This window comes from Mixophyes fleayi, chromosome 3, assembly GCF_038048845.1.
Source record: "Mixophyes fleayi isolate aMixFle1 chromosome 3, aMixFle1.hap1, whole genome shotgun sequence".
In the NCBI taxonomy this organism is placed as follows: Eukaryota; Metazoa; Chordata; class Amphibia; order Anura; family Limnodynastidae; genus Mixophyes; species Mixophyes fleayi.
In genome coordinates this window covers 139,899,554-139,926,450 of record NC_134404.1, presented here as the reverse complement: position 1 = coordinate 139,926,450, position 26,897 = coordinate 139,899,554, and the positions used below count along the sequence as shown (strand labels likewise).

The window sequence follows — 26,897 nt, the reverse complement described above, 5'->3', positions numbered from 1 at the left end:
TCAGAACTTGTTAAATCACAAAAAATATCAATCCCCATAGAAACCTATTGCAACTGCTATTGCTTATTATAACAGTGGGACCACAGCAGATATCATAGATATCTGCTGCAATCCCCTAGTAATAAATCAATAAGATAGTTAAAAATGCGGGGGAGTTTTAAGTAAGAAAATCGCATAATAAATAGACTCCCTTGAACTGCTGACCTTACATTGGAAATAGTTTCTCATTCAAGCACTTAAGTATTTTGGACAATATTTTAGCATCTTTTGGACAGTATTTATTGGCTAGACATGCATATGTATTTTTCCACAATAATAACTCCGGCCTCTTGAGCTTATCATTCCTTGGTCATATCACTTGATTCTGTCATCAACGTGCTTATTCACATTGTTGTTGTTCTAATAAAATCATATTCCACTTAGAGCTGCTTTTGTCAACAGAAATGGCTGAAGGTGAGGAAAGGGATAGCAGTAATGTGTGTGATGGACATGGACGTAACTACAGCCATATCAGTTTATGTGATTGTTATGGGGACCCAAGACTCTTAAAAAAATAAGAACTATTAAAAACTTTTAAGGACCTGCTTAGTGGCTGCTTCTTGATTGATTCAACTTATCAGGTACAGGAGGTGAAAGGAATTTATAAATAGTTCAGGTAAATGATCTATAAATATGTTACGTCTTGTTCTCATCAATGCACTGTAAAACACATGAGAGTCTATTTGTTAAAGGGCAAAAAGCCCTATATCCTGCAAAAATGTGTGGTTTCACTGGCCATAGGGCTTTGCCCTATACACGAAAGGGTCAGTCTATTCAACAAGCATTGCAGGGCTACCTGTACCTAGCTAATTCTGTTATTGCCATCTCAGGATGACGATAACAGAAGAAAATAATTGAAAACATTATTTATTATTTGAATAAGGCAATTTTTCAATGTTAAAAGTTGTTGAAATATGTTTTTATTTTTGTCTATTTTTCAACTGTTTTAAAACATTTAACAGTTTATTTAGTCCATGAAGCAGAGCTGAGAAATGGATTTCAGTACACTACACATGCCTGATCTGGCTAGCCGGGTCACACGTGCACATCTACAAATGCTGGTCCGGTGAAGCGGAAGGTTAACTCTTATCGCCAAGACAACTGAGATTTTTTATGAATAGGTTGTGGGGATAATTGATCATCTATCCACACTATAAGCGTCCAAGAGTCCATATTATAAGTATAAGGAGAATAAATGGAGAAGTAATATATTTTGTAGCATGGAGCACAGATGGATTGAGTTTAATTCAGAAAGCACATAGGAAACCATCCAACAACAATGCGTACGCTTTGAAATTAAGAAAATACAGTAACAACCACATAATACCATGGAAATTAGAAGACTGTCTTCAATAAATGTCAATGTTAGGTTTAGCAAGAAAACAACAAAGAATATTACTAATACTGTATTACTTATGCATAAGCAAAAACACTCCACATTCATTTACTGCGGCTCATCCATCACAATCCTGCATTTACCGTGAAGCAATTCCAAGTTCTTAAGCTTTCTGACCAGTGAAGATTTCTTGACTTTAAATCTATAAATACACTTGAAAGAAAATCAACATCTCAAAAGAATGATTTATGGTAAAATCCCAGAGGCATAGAGATCCGTATGGTGCAATCAATATAAAAAAAAGCCACTCATTTTATGGTGAAGATCTAAAGAGGGTTGGAGCAAACAAAAAGTTGGATTGCCACATACCTAGATGCCAAAGGTTCCATATGTAAATCATTCTTATTCTGTTAAAGTGTGAATTTATACTTGTGGATAAATTAAGAAGTTAAGACGCACAAGTTTGATAGAATGAATTCATAAGAAAAGTGACTTAATTTTATCTTAAGCACACTATTTAAACCATACACATTTATGCAGAGTTGCATTTACATTTCAACCAATACCAGACGTTATCAATGCGCAAGTTAAGGCTTGTATGCATAAAACGCTAGTAGAACTCAAAACTACTTTGTGTACATTAAAACATAACTCTTAAGCCAAATATATGCACAGCTCAAAATGTACGAATCTCCTCGTCCTCACTGTAATGCACTTGCACTTAAACGTCCCTGATTTACCTATCAACGTACAAGGGGACGCAAGTGTTATAGTTCAAAATATTGGCTCTTGTTGTGCACATTCTTTGTGCAAAAATCTTTTACATGACATGCAAAATTACAATGCACAAATGCCCTCGCGTCCTACTTTAAATCAGGGCCTAAGTGTGACTTTCATAGCTTATATCTGAAAAAAAAATCAATTTTGGGGGTTAAATGGTCCTTTGATTGCCCCAAAATATACTTAAAGACTCACAATATTATATGCTATTGTGTATAAAATATATTTGCTATATTTAATATATTCATTTTAAGTTCCTACGCCAGCATGAACCTTTGTTATGTTCCAGTGAAACAATGCCATTGAGCAAACTCTAATGAGATCTATCCAAGCAAGTTTATCTATTGTTATGAGCTTCAAATATCCAGGTACATTTTCTTCTACAAGAAGCAGTTGTTTCATAGTAGTAGATAGTAAAGTTTGGTTTTGTATGTGTTTTGTATACAATTTTAACACCTGTTTCTGAAGTGTTCTAACCTCACAGCAATCAAGTTAGACTAATGTAACAAATATCTGATTGGTTAATATGGGTTACAACACACTCATTTACTAAATTAATCTTTGTGTCATTTAAAAAGAAATGATGCAATGTTTGATGCAATGTACCTCAACCACAACATTTCTTACATGGACTATATATGGACTATATATTAAACAGCCAGTAGGCTTATTTTGTAATCTGTCTAGCAGGGGCTGGCTGGGCTGTTGGGACATCTGCCCCCAGGACTGGTCTCATTGTGGACTACCTTGGGCTGGTTCAGTGGGCTACCTGCATTTGTCTCACACCCAGCCTAATATTTGTCCACTACCCCTGTAGTCTAGCATTCAAATTGTTGCTTGACACTTCAAAGGAGGAGGAGATCCATCGGCCCTTTTATCATACAGCAGTAGGTTTACTTTTATGTATGAATGTTGAGATAACAGGATAATGTCATGAACATTATTCTTCAATAGCTTCAATAGCAAGGTGCGAGCACTACATGAATAACACTGGAAACTAACTCAGGTGATTGCCAATAGAATGAGACCGAACCCAATGTAATTAATAAGTTGGAGACATTAGCCTTTTCCCCACATTATATTTTATATTAACTATAATAAATGGATTAAACTTATCTACATGTTATTTGCTAAAATAATTATTCAATTGCAACTCAACCAATATTGGTGTACAGAAAATATTGGTTACCACTTTCATCCATTTTATTAAATATATATATATATATATATATATATATATATATATATACATATTCAATTATATCATCAATATGTTGTTTGTATGTATATAGTTAAGTAAGAAAATAATATGTTAGTGATATTGTTATTGGCACAACAGTATAGGTATACATTTACATTAAGAAGAGGGACATAAGGAAAGAGTGAAGACAGACAGCCTCAGTCTACAACCATATCCTCAAGTACCCCACAGACATTTTTGAGTATTCATACAATAGTGCTCATGTTCTGTAGGAAAATTTACTTTATATTTAAACCATTTGGCCTGTTGGGGGGGGCAATTGAAGAGTGTTGAGCATTTTGGTAAAAAGCAGGATTAGGACACCTGTAGCACATGAGCTGATGTGGAACCAAAAGTCTCAGCATATCCCGCCAGGAAGCTGGCTGTGCATGGTGGACTTTTTAGTTCCACAAGAGTCTGTGAGCTACAGGTTGCCTATTTCTGATTTGTAGTAAACACTGTTTAAAATAAAGACAGATATTAAATGTTAGCAAAAGTGCTGTTTCTTGTAGTTTCTACACATTACAATAGAAATTGCAATGTAGGGGATTAAAGACTGCTAACACACTGAACTTCCTGGAAAACACAGTGTGATCCATAATCTAGACCAAGGCCAGCACAAATACAACTGGATTCATATCATGAATATAAAATTCTGCCATATGAACATTAAGCTAAGAGTATAAGTGAATTGCCTCACACCATGTGCACTGCATTTGCTTTCTGCTTTGTCAGGCAACCTGCCTCACACCTTGAGCGAGGGCCCGCAATCCATTACCCCACAGCCTTTGTGTTAGGCTGGGAAAGAAAAGGACAATATGAGGGATATAATTGCAATCAATGACACCAATTGAAAACATTTGGAACGAAAAATAGCTAACATCATTAATAAATACAGAACATTATATAAACTTAATTGCCAAATAAGATTACTGCCTTATTTGTTCTATTGCCTTCTTTCCACATTTGTTAATTTGTATTATGTTTTATACATGCCTATATAATAAAAGCGAGAAAACATACACATTTAATTCATTTTCAATAAGTAATTAAAGCATATCACCATGTCATTATTTTGTGTTCAACATATGTCATTTGAAAAAGGTAATCCACATGAGGGAATATTGTTAGCAGGATATAAATAATATATTAAACATAAGACTTGAATTGAAGACCTTACAGTTTAATTCAACACCTGGAAACTGCATACAGAATTGTGTTACATAGCTTGTTGTCAAATAGTAAGCAATATGTTAAAAATTGTAAAGGACTAAAGTAATGTGTTATAAATTGATTATTGCATAGCCACTACAGTTATACAATGTTTTCTGACTCAGTAAAAAAAAGACAATAAATATACAATGGTATTTCAGGAAGCTAGCTGCCTAAAATAGAAGCAGGGATGACGACAATGAAAGATTAGCTCTGTCTTACAAGTTATGGGTGATTTTTTTGTTCACGTGGATTGCTGGGCATATGGCAGATAAGCAGTTTAAGAAGAAAAGATGCAGATTTATCCATTTATCAAATAAATAAGTGTTGTTTGTTAAGCCAAGAATGCTTTCCAAATTTCTGTCTATTCAAATATGTGGCCAACACATCCATTACTATAGGGACTGGAAGTGTTAAGGTAGACTGATTTCCAGAGACCTCTGACCCTATTCTCATTGTATAGTTTCCTGTTACCAGGGCTAGTTTTCAATTAATGACTTGAACACTTCAGCAATCCTGTCATTTGGACATTGCCCTTATCCCAAGTGGGAAGTGGGTTGTTTCTAAATCATATCTCTAAGAAATGCATGTATTAAAGCACAACCCACTGCAAAATGCTCTGTCTGGTCTGGACAAGGCTTTTGGGCAGCACTCGTGTCTCTAAGACTTACAGATGTCTTATTTGCATAACAATACATTCTAGTCTGTCCCTTCAGCATAGCATTAAAGTAGCTTTCTACAGTCGCTGCCTTCTTTAGTGGGGTTAATAGATGCCTGTGATCACTTTGGTCTTTTTCGGCAAACACGCCGCTCATCTCTCTCTGTTTGATTCTTGGAATAAAACACCCCTTCTTTTTCTGCAGACCCTATTGAACACTAAATAAATAACCCCCATATACTATCTGTTGTTCAGGCAATACAGCTATTGTATATAATGATAACAAAAAAAGCTACAAGAAAATGCTTAACTTGAATAACATTCTGTAAGCATCAGCAATGAACACACTGTATGCACACTGAATTAATGTTATACATCAGTTTGCTGTAGCTGTATTTGTGCAAAGCTATACTGAAAGCAAGGTGAGGATCTTCTTCATCTACAGATAGGTAGTTTCAGTATGCAGTCTATGTAGTTACACACCAGGCAAAGTGAAGCGAATGGAATATCTGACACATAAACTAGCTTAAGGCAAATGAATCCTCAACAGCAACATACTCAGGATTACAGAGGGATGGTTAGAAAAGTAAGAATTAGTCATCTTCATCTTACCTTAAAAGACTACTGTATTGCTAGTGGCTTCCAAAACCAAGATTGAACTGGTCTGTGAACAAGAATTTGCACATTCTCCCCCAAGAACACAATGATTGTAGAAAAACATGAAGGCCGGAGATTTCAAATTATGTATCCAAGAAGCCAGTAATTCACAGATGTTCTGTAGCTCTTAAGCAGCACTGCAAAACAAGTACACTGCAGCACTGTGCAAAGCATAGGATTGCAATACATGTCCTATATATTCAAGTACAACAGAAAACACGATGTGGAGCCTTGCTCCTTGTGGATGTGGGGTTTGTTCTGTAGCAGAATGACTGCTTGCTGCTGCAACAGACTTACAAAATAGGATTTATGCATTCATTATAGGATGATGTTATTTCCCAGGATACTAATTACATAAACCAGGTGCCTCTGTCTCTTGTTTTCCAGATAAGAGTCTGTAATTTCATTTCAGAAATGATCCACATTTAGACAGGAGAACCTATTGTGATGATATCATTTGCCTGAGTGGCCATAAATGGGCAATTTCCTTTAAAACGTCACTGTCACTGACGACACAGCTCTTTATAATGAAGTGGGCTGGGTGGATGATAGGGTCCCATCAATCTCAAGAATCTTTGGCTGCTGCGATAACATGAATCTTGCAAGAACATTTACAAGGCTGCTAAAGCAGAGGATTCTGCAGTATGAACACTGAATATTCAGACTGTCTTTTACAATGGTGCTAAGGTGTGAAAAAAGCTGTTGAAACTTCTGTAAATCGCTGACGCAACAAAAGAGATGTTCTTCATTTCAAAGCGTACATTTTTAGTCAATTAAGAATAGAGGTAAAAGGTACAAATCATGTAATTTCATATCAAAATAAATCCAACTTTTTTTTTTTATAGAAATGCAAATGATAAAAGTTGCGCTGTAACAAAAATTCATACGAAGACTATTACACCACATACGCATATACTCAGAAACACCACCTGGAAAAATGCTATTCTGCAGCCTGTTCATTTATAAAATGGTCACCACAGTATTTAAGAAACCATCCACCTGACAAAGGAACAGCAGAGCATGTGTAATCAACATGTCTGTCATTATAAAATAAATGGTAAAACAATTGAAGTGCCAAAATATCACAACTTAACGGGGAGTATTCAAAGTAATTATACTGCTCACTCTACCAGTTCATGGCAAAATAGTGTACTCTAAAAGGATGTACTCACATTGTTGTGTCACGGATTGATCCAGGAATGACAAACTAGAGATGGTAGAAGGAAAGAGGAGACTAATTCTAAAACATAACCCATTGAAGAAAAGAAAGTATTTGTTGTATTGGTTAAATTAAGGATAGGTTTTAGTACCTAGGCTGTTGTAATACAGTACAAACAGGTCAGTATTTTTTTTAATTAATGAAACCACACATTTTTTTTGTCACTTGCAAATTATATGGGCACAACTTTAACTCGCAAGAGCCATGCCGCTTTTACTTGAACAGCAGTTTCAAATCTCCCATTGTCCGACTGAAGTCAGTGAATTAATGATCATTTCAGGTAGGCAATGGGAAATTGAGAACAGCTTTGCTGATCACAATTCACAGCTTTTATGAGTAACACTTCCACTTTCATGGCAGTGAATAAATAGTGACGTCACTTGAACATTAGTAAGTTATTATTGCGTCAGCTGGGCAGCGGGAAATTTGAAAACAATTTTGACGATAACATTACACAGTTTTTGCAAGCACCACTTTTATTTTCTTACCAGAAATGGAATAGAGTCTCTTTCTTCACAGACTAAGAGGTATATTTACTAAACTGTGGGTTTGAAAAAGTGGAGATGTTGCCTATAGCAACCAATCAGATTCTAGCTGTCATTTTGTAGAATGTAACAAATAAATGATAATTAGAATCTGATTGGTTGCTACAGGCAACATCTCCACTTTTTCTAAAACCGCGGTTTAGTAAATATACCCCATAATGATAAAATGCAGTTATACCTTCAAACATGGGATCAAAGTCACCTATTCTAGTTCTCGACATTAATTTGGCCAAGTAAGAATCCAAAAAGTTTCTGTTTGTTCCGTTTCTTCTTTTATTCCCCGATTTAGTAGAACCACACATCTGCTCTAGTTTCTGGGTTGTAGCAAGTCTCAAAATCAACAAAATTGTACTGGTGGTTGTCAGTTATATGTAAGATCGTCAAAAGTCACACTTTCTGTATCATGATAAGAATAAGTGTCTCAGCTGATCAATTTGGAAAATTCAATATAAAACACTATTTTTTTCCCTACACAGTACACCAAAATTCGATCTGCATAATTTTTATGCTGAATAATGACACTGTAATCAACTTCCACAAACAATCCCTTTCCACCAATTTGTAGTGAACAGAGAGGAATTACAGTTATAAGGATTAACCAATAACATAATTGTGGGTAAAGAGGCCTAATCATAACTGCAGTGTACATATATTATATCAAATAAATCCATTGTTAAATTGTCGGTGGGTCTGGTGGGTTTACCTGGTGCTTCTGCTCTCTTCTATGTTAAAAGATAACAGGAAAACTTTCAGGGAATGTTGAGCAACTTTAAAGGCCCATGAGGAGAGCGGCATCCTGACATAGGAGAGTTTTTTGACACCTAACGAGACTTTGGACAGACGGGAGGGAGCCGTCCACAGCTTGTGGTCTTACACAAGGAGACCACATATTGATTTACTGTATCTTATGTAGACAAAGGCAACACATGAAGGCTCTCTATGCAGGTATATAGAAATATGAACTTCAAAGAAAATGTCTTCATATTCTGGGGAAATCCATGTGGCACTCCACACTGAGGGGCAGAAACCACACCAGGGTTGTGAATTACAGGTACTAGCGGTACCAGGGTGAGCTGTAGTCACATTTCTTTTCAGAAAGGTATGTCATATTGTTATAATTCCATCATGTTTGGCATATAAATATGCGGCAGATTATGACCAGTTTATTGACGTGGGAGTTATGCTTCTGGGATATATCTGAGAAAAGTTAAGACAGGTCAAAACTTAGTAATAATTTTGAACAAACCCTAGGTGACATCCAAGGGACATTTCTGTCCCCATATAAGCATATACACTGTCCCTGTAAATTTCGTCCTATTTGATTTTACTTAAAAATCTGTGTTGGCACAGAATATACCACTTATCTGTAAGTTATACTCTGAATTTAATCCCTTTATTTTAAACCGTTTTACTTGTGTATGTATGTCAATTGTTTATTAATTGTTTTTATAACCTGTAAGCATTGTACTTTTTGTATATTGAATCTAAAATTTTAATAGTGATGTCCTTATTGCTCTAAAATAATTTGCTGCCTGTTTAGAAGAGATAGATTGCTTGGCTGTGTGTGAAGGGTTAACTGTTTGTCTACCAAAGCACAGAGTGTGAACAATTGGGTGATTAAGTCATAGGTTTGCTAAGTGCCTTATACATAGCTGGTGGCAGTTGAGAAGTGTGGAAGTGTGTTCTGTGTTGGGAAAGGGACCAGCTAAATTTGTAGCCTAAGAGGTAGGTAAGAGAGAGGTTTAGGCTGAAATCCTGAGTGTTCCCTTACAGTAAGCTTCCAAGCCACGAGTGCAGTTTGTGACAGATAAAGGGGGTCAGGAGAGGTTTCCTGACAAATTAGAGGTGATATATTGTTTGACTGTGTGAATATATTACAAGATATTAAATCAGGGAGTAGCTAGAGGGGGCTATTCATGGCACAATTGTTGTATTCATTTCTTCCATTCGCCATACACAAATTTGATTACAAAATGTAATAGATCTTAATTCATGGGACCAGCAATAGATAAAAAGTACCACTATTTTCATTGGAAGTTATAAGGGTAGAACTTTACAGATCTAAGCATTTCTAACTTCCTCTGAACATGATATAGATGTTCACTTAAAGGTGGATGTATGTGCCTTTGGTGCACATAGAAAAAGATGTACACAAGGAAAAGAGTACTTGCATGCGTATGTACCATCAGATGTATCACGCTATGTGAACAACTCAAAAGGAATACTACTTATGCCCAGTGAGTGTATGTAGGCCTGTTTTAGTACTCAATGCAGAAGTGACATTACCTTATTTGACACAACTTGATAATTCACTTAAAACAAGTATTAATACATTATTATGTTGTGATCAAATAGGGTAATGTGTTTAGAAGCAAAACAGACAATGTTTTACTAATAAAAAGCAAAGTCACATTTACCATATAAAAACAATACAAAAGACAAAAACAATAAAATGAAATACATCACCTGCACATTGTTCAACCCAATAAAAGTAAATGGGAATCATCTTTTCTACAGAAGTATGTATGGACATGCAGTGTCGAACTGGCCCACCGGAGTACCGGAAAAATGACCAGTGGGCCCAACACCTAAATGCTCTGCTCCTTAATGTAGCGGGGAGGGACTGCTACCCAGGTCCCCCAAACCAATGACTATCACTGCCGATGATACAGCTGGGGTGGTGCATGCACAGTCAGCACAGCCCCAGCACTCACTAACATCATGTGATGAGCTCCTCCAATCGGAGCTCAGATCACATGCAGCTCCTACAGACCCCACGATTCCTGTTCCTGTTCAAGGGGGGAAGGTTATCGGAGCGGATCCACTTTCTCTGGGAGTCACCTGACAGAGCTGCAGAGACAGCGGTGCGACTGATTTTTCAGCTCAGGCAGTGTCAGCAAAGAAGAGAAAGAAGAAGAAAAAGTGGAGACTGTAAGTAAACTATAGTTTTCATATATGTAGTTTTCTCTTTAGAGCATAAAAATACATAAATTCATCAAAATCCCATCAAGGGGGGTGAGGTTGTCTTAAAAATCCAGCTACCAAATCTATAAAATCTACAGGGGGGGGGGGGGTTAGATGACTATTCTGGCTCCCAGTTTATAATTATTTTTTTTAAACTTGATATACTGTAGGCAAATCTATAAAAAAAATATAGAGGACGAGGTTGATGAGACTGTTCTGGCGCCCAAGATATAAAAAAAAATAGGGGGGTTGATATTTTTATTGTGCCCAGTCTGTAAAAAATATGGGACTGTTAGGGAGAAATGGGTCTTTTTATTTATGCTAATAATTTCAGGGCTGGTGTGTGTGTAGGAGGTCTACGTATTAAATGGGAATCCTATTAATTTAATGTTGGGGCTTGGGGGGGGGCAGTATATGCACATATTAGAAGTGAATGATTTTAATGTTGGGACTGGTTTGTAGGAAGGAGGTGTTTACATTCATAAATGTAAACACTATTTAATTTTGGGGTGAAAGGCGCTTAATTATTAAACGTGAGTGCTATTAATTTAATGTTGAGCTGGTTGGGGTTAGGTTGGTCTAGTGTATAGTCATAGCGGGCAGAGCCTTCTTACCTCTGTCTGTATTACCCTGTATTGTTTTATTACTGTGTTTGTTCCCAATTGTAAAGTGCTACGGAATTTGCTGGCACTATATAAATAAATGTTGATTATTATTGCTCTACTTTCTAGGAGTTGAATAATAGCTATCTCTTTTCCAAACAGGACCCCAACACTCCTAGATCTGGCCAAGCAGCAGCTGACTTGAAGAAACCAGCAGCAGATGCAAGAACAGGTAGGAGAGCACAGCATAGGGATAGAGGGTGGTCTAGCGCCTGTAGAAGGCTAAGCGCTGCCACTAGGAGGCAATGCTGACTCACCCCAAGATATGGAGGGGAACAACAATGTGAGAGATGTAAGGGGGCAATGTGGAAGACACAAGAGGGGCAATATTTGTATACGTGCAACACTATCTTTATACATATTAGACCAGTGGTCCGCAGAGCTGTACAGAGAACTCACTCACATTAGTCCCTTCCCCATTGGAGTTTGCAGTCTAAACTCCTTAAAACACACACATACACGGGTCAATTTTGATAGCAGCCAATTAACCTACTATTATGTTTTTAGAGTGTGGGAGGAAAAGAGACATGTCTTTAGGTACGAAGGACTGGCCACATATATAACCACTAAGATGTACTTTATCAAGAGCTCAATACTGTATTTACTGGCCACACAAATAGATTCTTAGAATAGGATAACATACACACTCTCAGAGGATAGAGAACTCAGAAGTGGCAAGATGCAACATGGTGATACCTGGGCAAATTATTATGCATAAAAGTATAATATGTGATTTTTCAGGTGTCTGGCCACGCCCCCTCAGCAGTGCACTGTGTCACACACACACACTTTTTTATGGGCCCCTACCGTTGCATTCCCCTGGTGGGCCCTTCATGCCCCAGTCCGACACTGTGGACATGAATATTAAGTATGGAGAATAGAAGGAAATTGAATGTAATGTGATGCTAATGAATTAAATTCTACTGTTGCCAATGGGTTAAGTACTATCATCTTGAGGTCAAACCGCAAACAGCAAATCAGAAGTGGAATCATCATCATCATCGTGTACGAGTATATCTGCACTAGTCCTCCAGCACCTGCAAGATTGTGACCATGTGTAACTGACCATCAATTATGTGACTACACTGTTTCTGTCTGCCCCTTCCCTCTGCTGTACCGCCTCCCCAGGCGTAAGCAGTCGTAATTTCAATAAATATGTAAAAACAACGTGATACAGACTATATATTCATATATTTCTTATGTGTATATGCACAATATGACAGCCTGTGTCTTATTTTAGGGTTAAATGTTTCATAGTTTAATAAACCATCAGAAGTTATATGATGTCACTTTTAAAGTAGTCATACAGATTAAATGTATAAGCATCTTCTTTCTCCTCTCCATGGAAAAGTAGGGAAGTAATATGAATTATGCAAATTCTAAAATCCATACTAGCTGTTACTGAAACAAACTGTCCTTTCACTGCTGCAATTGTAAACCACTGCTGGAGCCCTGTCTATGGACTGTCACGTCACCAGCATCAACATTGTTTGTTCGCCGACAACCAGAACATACAAGTGCAAAAGTCTAAATTGTATAAATGTTTTTCGTCCTAAACAAAATAGCAGCGGAATTCTAGATCCTCCAATGAACTGGAAATGCAATGTGGATAAAATTAAAAAACATTTATTAAAACAAAGTACATATTAAAACATAGTTATTACTATGTATGCATATACAACCAGCCAATATCCATCCAAGGGGAGTGTCAATGTTAGGTGCACCTATAATGATTTAAATCTAATTGAATAATGTCTCCAAATATGGTGGTTTAGGTTGAAATGATCCTATAACTTGATTAGAGCTCGTTCAGTTAGACTCCATACAGTCACACAATATATGTGCGATATTAAGTAAATAGCCAAGGTACAGAGACGGTCCGTTGATTTTATATCTCAGTTGGCCATAGTAGAATGGAATAGAGAAACATCGTCTCGTAGATAGTACAGTCTAAAATCGGAGAACTTCCTCTGTATACTTGTAAGGCAGATAGTCATAGAATTATGTTTTTTAATTTTATCCACATTGCATTTCCAGTTCATTGGAGGATCTAGAATTCCGCTGCTATTTTGTTTTGGTTATATATTTGTTTCTACGGGGTCGCAGACCCTGTGCAGTGGTTATTCAGTCTTCCTCATAATTTGCTACAAAATATTCCTCTGTTATAAATGTTTTTCGTCCTTTAGGCAAGGTTGCAGAGCTTGCATTCAGTGTAAATGTAATGATTTTTTCTTGTATTGCTATGTCAGTAAATTAGAATTTCACTAGGAAGGCTGTTTTGTCACTATGTGAACAAACTGACAGCACATGGTTAAAGTGTGTACGGAACAAACATTCTCTAACAGTGGTGGAAGCAGAAAGTACATTGGTTGTAAAATGCTGATAAATGTACTCTAAAGTCTGTTAACATTTCCTTACATTTATCTTCAATTTTCCAATAAAAAAGTGTTTTGGGATTTAGAGGTTTTTTTGGTGGTATTTGAGCCTATTGCAGATGGGGATGGGGCCACAATGACACGAACATGTGGACATGCCCCTGTGAAGCGAGGCGATAAACCCCGCCCCTATCCACTTCACTAAGGAAGTGACTAGGATGCGGGAGCAGGGCCATCTTTTCCATTGGGCACGATGGGCAGGTGCCCGGGGGCCCCACAGACAATGGGGCCCCATAGGCAGGGCTCTTAATTAGAATAAATAATCCTAAAAAAAAAAAAACCTGCAAAAAAAACCTTCAAGGGTCACTGAGCAAGTACATCTATCTATATCTATATCTGTATCTCTATCTAATATATAAATGCTTAGTGGCGTCTGTCTGTCTGTGTGTGTGTGGAAAAAAAAAACAAGTTGCAGCGCCACCTGCTGGGCAGAGTTATACACTGACCTACTAAATTCTTAGTGTGTGTGGGAAAAAAAATTCAAAAAGGGCTGAAATTTGGTAGGGCTCAAACTCATTTTCGTGAGGTAATTTTACCTCATGAACACACATGTGTAGAGGCGTGCGTTAGTGTGTGCGTGTGTGTGTGTGTGGAAAAAACTATTTTCTCAGAATGGGCTCATCCAATTGACCTGAAATTTGGTATACTGACATTATTTGACAAAAAAATTAGAATAGTCAAGTCAGTTAACTTCCATCATTCCCCCTTCCCCCCGTGGGAGGGGTAGTAAAGGCTAAATTTACGAGTTGAGGGGTCAAACTCATTTTCGTGAGGTAATTTTACCTCATGAACACACATTAAAAGGGCGCTTGCGTCGGGAAGTAACGATCTTCCCCTGAGGAGGCCTGGGCTAGGCCCAAATGCATGACAAGAACCTTTTTAAGACCTTAAGTATCTTGATTTGACTAGAATGCATGAGTATTATGCACGGGTTAACTTGTATATCTATATATATCTATCTATATCTATATCGGGGCCCCGGTGCACTGCTTTGCCCAGGGGCCCATAATGTTGTTAAGATGGCCCTGTGCGGAAAGGTCCCGGAAGGACTCCCAGACATTCCGGGAGAGTAGGCAACTATGGCATACAGTCTAAATTCCCTAACACACACACTGACAGACACAGACACACTAGGGCTAATTTAGACAGCAGCCAGTGTACCTACCACAATGCTGCTATATGTGTGCACTGTACGTGTTTATGTATACTTATGTATACTTGCTATTTTTCAAAGAAGTATTTAATTTTGTTTGCTATTTTATTTATTTTAATAATCAGTACAAATATCTGCTTTAACATCCACACATTCGCATTTATTCCTTATGCTCACGCACTAAATTGTCTTTACTACTCCTCCTTGTTATCTGAACAAATCCGGAATATGGCCTAATGTGATTTTCACTATCTGCAGGGAAAGGTGAATTCTTTACTGTAACAACATCATTAGATATGTGCTACAGGAGAATGTGAGATACAGTATTTCATGCCATGACTTAGTACTGTTAACCTGGAGCCATCCACAGGTCATTTCTCATCATAGTGAGTTCCAGCGACCACCACTGCTCTCAAAATATTTCTAAGTAGGATTTGTACCATAACCTCCACATTATCTGTATTTACATATACTAATGTCTTCAGATGCTGATTGTATCTTATAGTTTCCAGTTAGCCATAAGAAGGGCTCCGTTTATTATGTTGATAAAAACCCTATTTTTCAAGGGTTATCGCCATAGAAATTCATCAGCTCCTCTGGCGATATTTTCTTGATAATTTGTGGCGACAACTGATTTTCTATCGCTGTGATACATGTTGCTAAAAAATGTTTGTTATCCCTTCATAATAAATGTATAGGCCTAGTAAGCTTTAGTTGAAACAAGATAAAGTGGATCAGTTAGTTCAGCAATGTTGCAGTGTCAGTAGTTGAAACTTTAATTGGTCAGGGTCTCTATGGAAATCCTTAGTGAGTATCAGACTGTTTCTCAATTAACAGTATCTAAACTATTTATTATTTGTGCAGCAATGCTCATTTTACAAGCAAGCATAATAAACCATAGTAAGTACATACTGTAATAAACGTAAAACTATAGTCCAAAGTCAGCTGAATTCCAAAACACGTTTTAACTTTTAGGAATCTCATCCACTAACCATTTCAAAAATAGACCATTCATTTGCAGTGTAAATCCCATGGGGTAGCAGAGCACTACACAATACAATGATTGATCAACCAATTATACTTAGTTGAGTTACAGCAAATGTAACTGTACAATTAAGAAATACAACCTTAAACTTTGGGATGCATTACTATGAAAGAAATGTCAAAATGAAATGTGAAATACATATGATGTTAGCAGTTAAGAATTTGTTGTTTGCAGAAAAAAAATAATAAGAAAAAAACATTTCTCACTGCTATGGATGAATAAATTATTATTATTATTACTATTTTTACATTAGTGTTGCTGCCTTTCTCTTGGCATTCTAGAACTTTGGGTACATGGATTTACCTCTTGGCTAGGTATGCACACTCTAGATATTTACATTGCTGTTGAATATTTTGTCATAATTCTAAGGGGCGTATTCAATTGTTCGGCGTGACCGCCGAAAAACGAGCGCTCAAAAAATATTACCGTTAATATGGTAATATGCGCTTAATTACCGTTAATACGGTAATTTACTCGCTAGATTTCAGCTCGCAGCTCAGGGAGCTGCGAGATGAAATTCAGCGAGTAAATTACCGTATTAACGGTAATTACGCGCATATTACCGTATTAACGGTAATTACGCGCATATTACCGTATTAACGGTAATATTTTTAGAGCGCTCGTTTTCCGGGGATCTCGCTAACAATTGAATACCCCCCTAAGGCTAGTAGCAAGTGAGCACTTGTGTGCTCATGAGAATAGAAGCTCTTACAGATTCTAATTGAATCCACATAGCAGTTACAATAAGCGACAAAATCTTGTCATACAAGCACTGTAACACTCTATTCAGGCTTCCGGCAGTGAAAGGAAACTCAGTGGTTCCACTGTCTGCTATGCACAGGCACGTAAACCATGTAACTGCTAGGTACCTATGGTTAAAAAAGGTAGAGATGTTCACTGACCCCCGTGTTCTGGATTTGGTTTTGGATATGGATTAGCATCGTGTTTTGGTTTGGGTTTTGGCAAAACTGTCCTTGCGTGATTTGGTTTTGGATCCCGATATTTTTTTTATAAAATCCCTATTTTTTTTTGCCAAAATCACATGTTTTTGCTTTTTCCCCCCCTACATTATAATTAACCTCAATAACACTCACTCAATAACACTCACCTCACAGGTCAAAATATTATTTTCGTACACTTTCAAAGAGTGCAGCGACTTGGCTGGATGCTAAGTGACAGAGCAATGACTCAAACACACGGCAGTTCTTAGCACATCTAGCAGTGTCAGTAAAGAAAAGTGGTGCAAGATGGAATTGTCCTTGGATTATGAAATCAGTTATGGTTCATTTGATCGCTCCACCCGTTCCTTGGATAACTGTGGTAATTCTACAGCTAATAAATAGCGACGAGCGCTGAGTTCCCCCAATGGATGCGTGCTTTTATCAGACCCAGACCAATCCAGGGTGCCAGACAATGCACTAATAGGAGCCATTGTAATTCACAGCAAAAACCAAGTTCATCAATGAGCTTCGAATCAGCCCCAGTTCACAATAAATTATAATATAGTTAGGTACCTTTGACGTAAAGTGCAGATCAAAAACACTTTATGCAATACTGATGAAACAGCAGCAAAGTGGCAAAGTGAAAGGTAATACATATGCACGTCTATTTAGACATCCATGCTTACATTACTTTTGCAAGCAACGTTGTTCTTTGTTAATAAAACTGTTGTCTTTATACCATTCAAAAAAAATTAAAATAATCCTCCACCATTCTTTGGATGTTGATAGTTGATAGTAGGATCAGGTGAAGTTACAGCAGAGGTGTCACTAATTCTGGTCAATTCTTTTACAGTAGACAAAACCAGATGTCAAAATGTTGTGCCGAGTCATGTTCATCATCAATGGGTGTCTAAGATTTTTGCAAAGCACACAACAGTATATAGCACATGTAGGTAACATTGGCCCACAGTTGTAGTTGAAAGGAAAAATGGTGCAAGATGGAATTGTCCTTGGGCCCTCCCACCCATCCTTATGTTGGATCTTAAAAAGGACATGCACACTTTAACAAACCAAGCACTTCAGCGACAAGGAGTGTCACTTTTGAGGCTAATGTGCTTGGTTTGTTTGGGCCCCCACAAAACAAGCTAACAATGGACTTAAGGCACCTATGGTAACAGTGCTGTTAATGAACTCTACTGTGGCAGGATGCTGTCATCATCCTCAGCCTCATCCTCCCCTTCCTCAGATTGTACATCATCCTCCCACATTATTAATTCATCACCACTGGAATCCACCATTACAGAGGTCTCAGTATTTTGATGTAATTGGCAGGAAAGGCCTTCCTCGTGAAAACATTATCTTTTCCACATTTTGAGGAAGTAGCCTCTTACGCCAATCGCTGACAAGGTTCCAGGCTGTGCTGAAAACTCTTTCCGAGTACACACTGGAGGGTGGGAAGCTTAGGCAGTGCAAATCGAGTTGGTACATGGGTTTCCAAACTCCCTTTTTACCCTCCCAGTATGTAAAGGGACTGTTTGATGTGTCTATTTCTATGCTGTCGTGAAAATAATCCTCCACCATCCTTTGGATGTTGATAATAGGATCAGGTGAAGTTACGGCAGAGGTGTCACGTTGTCAAAATGTTGTGCTGAGTCCTCTGCATCATCCCTGGGTCTCTTGTGAAGGAGGAGATGCCATCCTGTCACATAACACTTGAGTTGTCATCTTGCTGACCAGGAGCTCCTTTCATCTCTTGAGATCTGGGTCAGTTGGAAACAAAGAAAAGACATAGCTCTTAAACTGAGGATCAAGCACAGTCGCCAAAATGTAGTGATCCGATTTCAAGATTTTGATAACTCTTGGATCCTGGAGAAGCGAATAAAGTACTTGAGCTACAAGTCCAACAAACTGAGCGTAATTTCTTTGTTTAATCTCATCCTTCAGCTGCTTTTCCAAAAGTCTAATTAGGGAATCACTTGACTCAGGCTAGCAGTGTCTGAACTCACTTCACAGGTGACTACTTCGAATGGTTTCAACACCTTGCACAACACGGAAAGTATTCTCCACTGCGCATGAGTAAAATACATCTCCTTTTCCAATATCATGGCTTGTGGAGTAAGCGTGGATGGTTTTCGCTATTCCTTCATCCGCAGAAGAATATACAGGGTGGAATTCCACTTTGTCACCACCTTCAATTGGTGACAGGGCAAATTAAATTGCTCTTGTACTTGTTGCAATCTCCTACATGCTGTTGCCAAATTCTGGAAATGTCCAGATATTTTATGGGCCACAGACAGCATCTCCTGCACGTCCCTGCCCCAGCAAGTTTACAGTGTCAGCAAAACAGGGAATGTGATGTATATCACCTAGCTGTAATGCTCTCACAATATTGGTGACGTTATTAGAAATGACATATCCTGAGGAGAGTCCAAGAGGATAAGCCATGTTGCAATGACATCCCTTAGTTTTTTTAAACAGATTGTCAGCTGTATGCCTCTTAGTGAAGCTGGTGATACATAGTGTAGCCTGCCTTTGAAAAATGTGACTTACTTGGGTACATGCTGCTGCTGTTCCTGCTGGTGAAGGCGAATCACCAACCAGGTGAGCTGTCACAGTCATATAATCTTTAGTTTGCCCAGTTCCGCTTGTCCACATATCTGTGGTTAAGTGTACAGTTGGTAGAATTGTATTTTGTAGCCCAATAATTACATTTATATGAACCTTCTGGTAGAGGTGAGGAATAGCTTTTCTAGTAAAATGGTGCCGTGATGGAATTTGGTAACGGAGACACCTCAAGTAATTGTTTAAAACCAGATGCATTAGTAGTGGGTATTGGACGCAGTTCTAATACTAGCATAGTTGCCATGGCGTCTGTGATCCGTTTTGTGACTGGGTGACAGCTTTCATATATGTTTCCTCTTGCAAACAATTGTTTAACAGTCAATTGTTGTAAACTACTAGTAGTCTTCTTCTTGGTCTGCTTCTGGAATGAAGATTCACCCACAGCAGCAGCAGTGGGACCAATGCTCAAGAATTCTTCTGAGGAATCCAGGATAGTGGAGGAGTCATCTAGCCATAGCAACTTGGATGCAGGACTAACTCCGACCGCTACTGAGGATATTGATGAGGACGGTGTTGTGGGTGTAGATTGCAGACGTCAAGATCTAGCTGAGAGAAGGGACCTTGCTGATGATGGACTGCTTGTTGTTATTTTTTTAGCATAAGTTTCTGATTTTCCCTACAGCTTGCCATGATCTTGCTTCAAATGGCGTAACATGGATGAGGTTCCTAGATGGTTAAGGGCCATACTTAACCATCTTAGCCATACTTAACCACTTAACTATGCCCCACTGCACTGGAATGACCTCCCTCGTTCCATCCGTCTCGCTCCCAATCTGTGCTCCTTCAAACGAGCACTTAAAACTCACGTGTTCCTCAAAGCTTATCAACCATCCACTTAACCCTCATCTACTCTGCTCGCTATTCCCTCACTCCCCTGGCATCACCAGCTCCCTCTCGTGTCTGATTTGTCCACCCTCCCTTAGAATGTAAGCTCTTATGAGCAGGGCCCCTCTTCCCCCATGTCTCCATACCTGTTCTTCTGCTCTGTCCTTACTCCTTATGGCTGTCCTGGAGTTACTGAAGCATTGGTACTTTGTGTTTATCGTTCTGTACTGTTTAACCCTGTACGGTCTACTGTTTGTACTATGTACGGCACTGCGGAAACCTTGTGGCGCCCAACAAATAAATGATAATGATAATAATAATAATAATACTTCTTCTGACAATGGCTTTACAAATGCTACAAATGGCTAGACAACTATTGTCAGTATTTGGGTAAAAATAATTCCACATATAAGAGGTGGATTTTTTGGTCTTATGCCCAGACATGACAAAGGCCTTCTTCTTATCACGTGCAAGAACTGCTTCCTCTGGTGCAGGACTTACACAAGCAACATCATCCTCATCAACATCCTCATTAGCGCCCTTGTCAGCTACACAAATATCCCCCTCATCCTGTTGCAATTCCAAAGTGGCATCCTCAATTTGTGTATCACCAGCTACACTTGGGCTGTTCATGCACACATCTGCAGAAATGCTGAAAGGGGCCTTCTTTATGGGTACACTATCAGACAGGTCAGGATTACACATGGCACTCGTGGATTGACTCTCCTTAGGAATTTGTGTAATTTCTGAATCAAAACATACATTTTCCTATAATGCCTTACTGTTTTCTTCCAGCTTGGCTTTTACACGTATAAGTTTTCAGACACCACTTTTGGAGTCTGAGTGACAATATCTTGTTTGGTCATGACTAACCTTACAAGAAGATGCCTCAGTGACAATTGCAGAAATAGCACTTATAGAGAAACGCGAAGGCCTCATTCTTTCCTTGCCACTACGTGTGTAGAATGGCATGTAGGCAATTTAATTATTTTATACAGATTACAGGTCTTTTTTTCTTGACCAAGTCAAAAGGTGTTTTTTTACATTTTTGTTTCCCTGACTTAAAAACACTATGCACCTTAACATAGGCTTTAGCAGATGACGTAGAGGGATTACTTTCATCATGACTGGTGCAAGCAGCTGCTTGGCGCTCCTGGTTTTTTGTGTACTGCTGTGAATCCATTTTGATAACACAGTACACTGTGACTGCAGATTAAGAACAACACTGCCAGCCCTATTATTTCTATTTCAGCAATGACAATTAGCAATAGAGCAATGGAGCGCTCCTCTTTTTGTTTTACCTATATAACACAGTAGAATGTGACTGCAGATTTAGAAGACCAAGCCTGCCAGCCCTATTATTTCTATTTCAGCAATGACAATTAGCAATGGAGCTTTCCTCTTTGTGTTTAATCTATATAACACAGTACAATGTGACTGCAAATGTAGAAGATCAAGCCTGCCAGCCCTATTATTTCTATTTCAGCAATGACAATTAGCAATGGAGCTCTCCTCTTTGTTTTGCACCTATATAACACAGTATAGTGTGACTGCAGAATTAGAAGACCAAGCCTATTATTTGTATTTCAGCAATGACAATTAGCAATGGTGCAATGGAGCTCTCCTCTTTGTGTTTTACCTATATAACACAGTAAAATGTGACTGCAGATTTAGAAGACCAAGCCTGCCAGGCCTATTTTTTTTTTCCACAATGACAATTAGCAATGGAGCAATGGAGTTCTCCTCTTTGTATGTTACCTATATAACACAGTACAATGTGACTGCAGATTTAGAAGACCAAGCCTGCCAGACCTATATTTCAGCAATGACAATTAGCAGCACGGTGGCTAAGTGGTTAGCACTTCTGCTTCACAGCGCTGGAGTCATGAGTTCAATTCCCAACCATGGCCTTATCTGTGTGGAGTTTGTATGTTCTCCCTGTGTTTGCGTGGGTTTCCTCCGGGTGCTCCAGTTTCCTCCCACACTCCAAAAACATACTAGTAGGTTAATTGGCTGTTATCAAAATTGACCTTAGTCTCTCTCTTTCTCTCTTTCTGTCTGTCTGTCTGTGTGTGTATGTTAGGGAATTTTAGACAGTAAGCTCCAATGGGGCAGGGACTGATGTGAATGCGTTCTCTGTACAGTGCTCCGGAATCAGTGGCGCTATATAAATAAATGGTGATGATGATGATGATGATGAATGGTGCTCTTCTGAATGTCACTGGAGACTTTGAAGAACACTGCTACCTTTCCTCTTTCTTTTCTACCTATGACATTGCCCAACTGCACTAGAGACTACCAAGAACTGTTCTACCCTTTCTGTGTCCCTCTGTGAAATGGCGCTTGATCACCGTGGAGGACGGTACTGATAGAATTCAAAACTCCCGAGATCCGACAAAATAATGATGACGTTTTGCCTTGTTTTCAATTCCAAGGGCCAACTCGGTACTTGGATCTGCTAAGTTCGGGTGTGTTTGGTTCTCGGGGAACCGAGCCTGAGCACCTCTAAAAATAAGCAGATATATACAACGTACTGCTGGCCTAAGAGAGACACATATTCTCATAGTAGAGAAGACTGTGGGTCTGATTCTGAGTTAAACTTACTCCAGTTTGCATATCTTAAATTATGAAAATGTAAACTGTGCATGCCCAACAAAGAGAGAGCACACATATACACGCATGCAGTGTTACAATTGGAGAGGGGCAACATGTGAGGGATGGGCATTTTTATGCAAATGTACAGCACGAAGACGGAAATATGCCTGTCAGTCATATATTTTTCACTATATACAATGATGATGATGAAGATGGTCAGCAGCACTAGCTGGCTGCTTCTGATTGACTGATTGGCTGATTGCAAATTCACCTCAGAAATTCACCTCTGCATTCATCATCCATATATTATAGAATTCTGTAGACATATTTTCCAAAATAGTGTTTGCTACTTTTACTTGTATACAAGAAAGAATACTATATCTGCTGTATTATATCAAGCATAATAGCGAATGTGGTGTTTATGACCTGTTTGTATGTATACATATGTAAGCATATGTATTTATGCCATGCATACACCTGGCACATATGCTACAGGTGCAGAGCTGGCTGCAACTTGAGAAGCCTCAATCTCACCATATGGGTGTAAATACGCTCTTATAAGAGGTTGCTTTTTTGAGAGTAAATTACTCCCAACATGGGTGCATCTCAGCATCAGGCTCTGTGACTATATCTGAGATACACAAAAGCAGATTGCACAGGAGATGCCCATATGTGAAAAAATTAATAAATAAAACTTGCATGCAATAATAAAGAAGCAGAAATACCGGCTGTCTTAATAAAACTTAAATTTTACTGTATATAAACATATAGTTAAAAACAATTTAAAGGATAACTTGGGTAAATCCTAGTGATCTCATATATGAATGCTCAGAGGCTCGTAATGACCTATGGATAAATAATGTCCAATAGAGATCTCTATGAGATCAAGAAATCCAGTGACTATATCTGTATCATGCTTGCCATTGTGACTTGAGTGGTATCTTGTAGATGACCATAGAGAGATTTATATGTACTGTATATGTTATTGACTTTATATAATAAGTATAATCTTGGGACTTTCCTGGCTCCGTCTGTATTTTATTATACTTGATTGGCATACGGCACAGTTCTTGTCTTGTGGTCCTAGCTGTCATTACAATTGTTTACAGAAGTTGGTACCTCCTGTTCAATTACCTATTTCAGCTTCAGAGATGGATCTATCTCTTCCTCCTCGGTATGCTCAAATCTCTGATGTTTTAAGTAAACAAATAAAAGCAACTGAACTCCCTTCTCATCGTATTTGGCACAGAGGCATTGATCTACTCCTAGGCAAAACTCCTCCTCGTGGTTGGGTCTATCCAGTGTCCGTTTTATAGACTCAAGCTATGACTGTGTATATTCAAGAACATTTGGATTGTGGTTTTATTAGTAAATCATCATCACCTGCCAGAGCTGGATTCTTTTTTGTCAAGAAAAAAGACAGGGACTTACGCCAATGCGTTGACAACCGTGTCAAACACTATTACTGTAAAAAATAGGTATTCTTTACCTTTGCAAAGAGACTTTGACCAGATAAAAGGCACAATTGTTTTTACTAAACTGGATCTCAGAGGGGAATCTAATCTCATATGCAACAGAAGAGGAGACAAATGGAAAGCTGCTTTTAACTTGTGATGTCCATTATGCATATTTGGTCATGTCATTTGGCCTGAGCAATGCCCCCGCTGTTTTTCAAAACTTTGTTAACAAATTCTTTTGTGATTGTAATTTATCATTGTGTAGCAGTATACTTGGACAATACACTCATCTTTTCACAAGACATTAAAACTCACCATGAACATGTGGGACAGGTTTTAGGCCTCACTGTTTGTTTTGCAAATTGGAAAAATGATTATTTGAAAAACCTCAGTTATCTTTTTTTAGATTACATTGTTTCTGGTTCTGCATTCCAAATGGACTGAGATAAATTTAAGACCATTTCTGAATGGCCTCAGCCCTTGGGTCTCAAGGCTGTCCAACGTTTCCTGGGCTTTGCCAGTTATTGTCAACAATTTATTAAGAGATTTCTTCATTTGTTGCTCCCATTAAAACATTGGTACGAAAAAACACTAATTCCAAGGAACAGACACTATAGAAGCTTTTAAGTGTCTTAAATCAGTATTCTCTTCAGCCCCCATTTTGTGACAATCTGAACATTTCCATCTCTTCTACCTTGAGGTGAATGTATCATCCAACGAAGTGGGCGCAGTCTTGTTTCAACGTGCATTCTCCAGGAACATTCACCCCTGTGGCTTTTTCTCCTGCAAATTTTCATCTGCAGAGAGAAATTATGGCATTGGTGATAAGTAGTTGCTAGCTATCAAGTTGGCACTTGAAGAATGAGAACACCTTTTGGAATGAGCAAAACTTCCAGTAACTATTTATAAAGACCATTAACACCTTCTCTATTTACAATTTGGACAGTGTTTAAACTCCCATCAGGCAACATGATCATTATTCTTTTTGATATTGTTCTTACCTACTGTCCATGTGCAAAAAACAAAAAGGCCGATGCACTTTTATGGTCTATTGATTTCTCTAATAAAAAATCACCTGTGAATGATAAATTCATTTTCTAAATATCCTAAATATATTCTAGCAGCTACACCTTCTTCGTTTTCCAAATGTCCTCCTGGCAAAACATTTATTCAACCTGAATTACTTCCCAGTTGCTATATTGGGTCCATGCTTCTCACTTTTCTGTACCACAGGTAGTAAAAAGACTCAAGATCTTATAGCTCAGGGTTATTGATGGCCATCCCTCTGTCTGGATGTGGAGAAATTCAGCTTAGCTTGTATCATATGTGCACAGCACAAGGTACCTTGACAGAAACCTTTCAGTTCACTCCTTCCTTTGCGAGTCAAAGACTGACCATGGACCCATTTATCCATGAATTATATCACTGACTTACCTCCATCTAATGGCTACACAATTATTTGGGTCATTACAGATCATTTTTCCAGCGCAGCTCATATTGTAACTAATCAAGGACTTACCCTCCACCTCTTCTCCGGCTGCTCTCTTCATAAAAGAAGTTTTATGTTAACATAGATGCCGCCAAGAAATTGTGTCTGATTGCGGAACCCAATTTATATCCTAATTCTGGAGAGCTTTCTACAAAAACATTTTTAATTTGCTTAATTGCTTAATTTTGCTTCTATCATCCCCAATCCAATGGAACTAATCAAGGACTGGAATAATTTCTGAGAATGTATGTCTCGGCCAATCAAAACAACTGGGAGGAATTAGTATCCTGGGCAGACTTCTTCCATAATAACCATCTTCATGAGGCTACCTCTAACTCTCTTTATTGTAATCTATGGATGTCATTCTGTATTACCCATCTTATCTAATATATCTTATTCAGAAATACCAGCAGCGGATTCTCTTCTTTGGAATTTTTGTGACATCTGGTCCCAAGTCAAGAAGAATTTGATTAATGTATCATCTCGCTATAAAAACTATTTTGATAATAAAAGACATTATGTTCCTTAACTAAAACCTGAAATCAAGGCCTGTTTATCTATGTGTAATCTCCATATTTGAGTTCCTAGTATGACATTTGCACCTAGATTTATTGGTCCCTTGGAGATTTTAGAGAGCATCTATCCAATAGATTTTAGATTGGAATTACCCTCATACCTTTACAGGAACCTAATGTCTTTCAGGTCTCCCTATTAAAACCCCTTGTTATTAATCAACTCTCTACTTTCAACAAACCTCCACCTCCCATTCTGACAAGAAATCAACAGAAATATGAGATTAGACAAATTCTTCATTCTTGTATCTCCAAAAGCACTTTACAATTTCTTATTAGTTGGGAAGGTTATGGATCCGAGGAGCTACCTATACCTCTTACTGGAACTGCTGAATGATCTTGGCTTGCTATTTCACAACATTTTTGGATTTTGATTTGGCACTTTGCTTGTCTGTCTGTCTACCGGACCCTGGATTGTTGACCTTGCCTTTTAGACACTGATCTTTAACTC

General features: G+C 38.2%; 1 protein-coding gene across 2 annotated transcripts in view; it reads right to left on the bottom strand.

The window, feature by feature from the left end:
- Positions 1-26,897, bottom strand: part of DLGAP2 (DLG associated protein 2) — a 953,423-nt gene that overhangs the window by 472,526 nt on the left and 454,000 nt on the right. The window contains exon 1 of one of the 2 annotated variants that reach the window (XM_075202471.1): positions 5,878-6,371. The exons of the other annotated variant lie outside the window; for it this stretch is intronic. The gene's annotated coding sequence lies outside the window, so the exon portion shown is untranslated. Of the gene's footprint in view, positions 1-5,877; positions 6,372-26,897 lie in introns of those variants that run through there. 2 annotated transcript variants of the gene reach the window in all.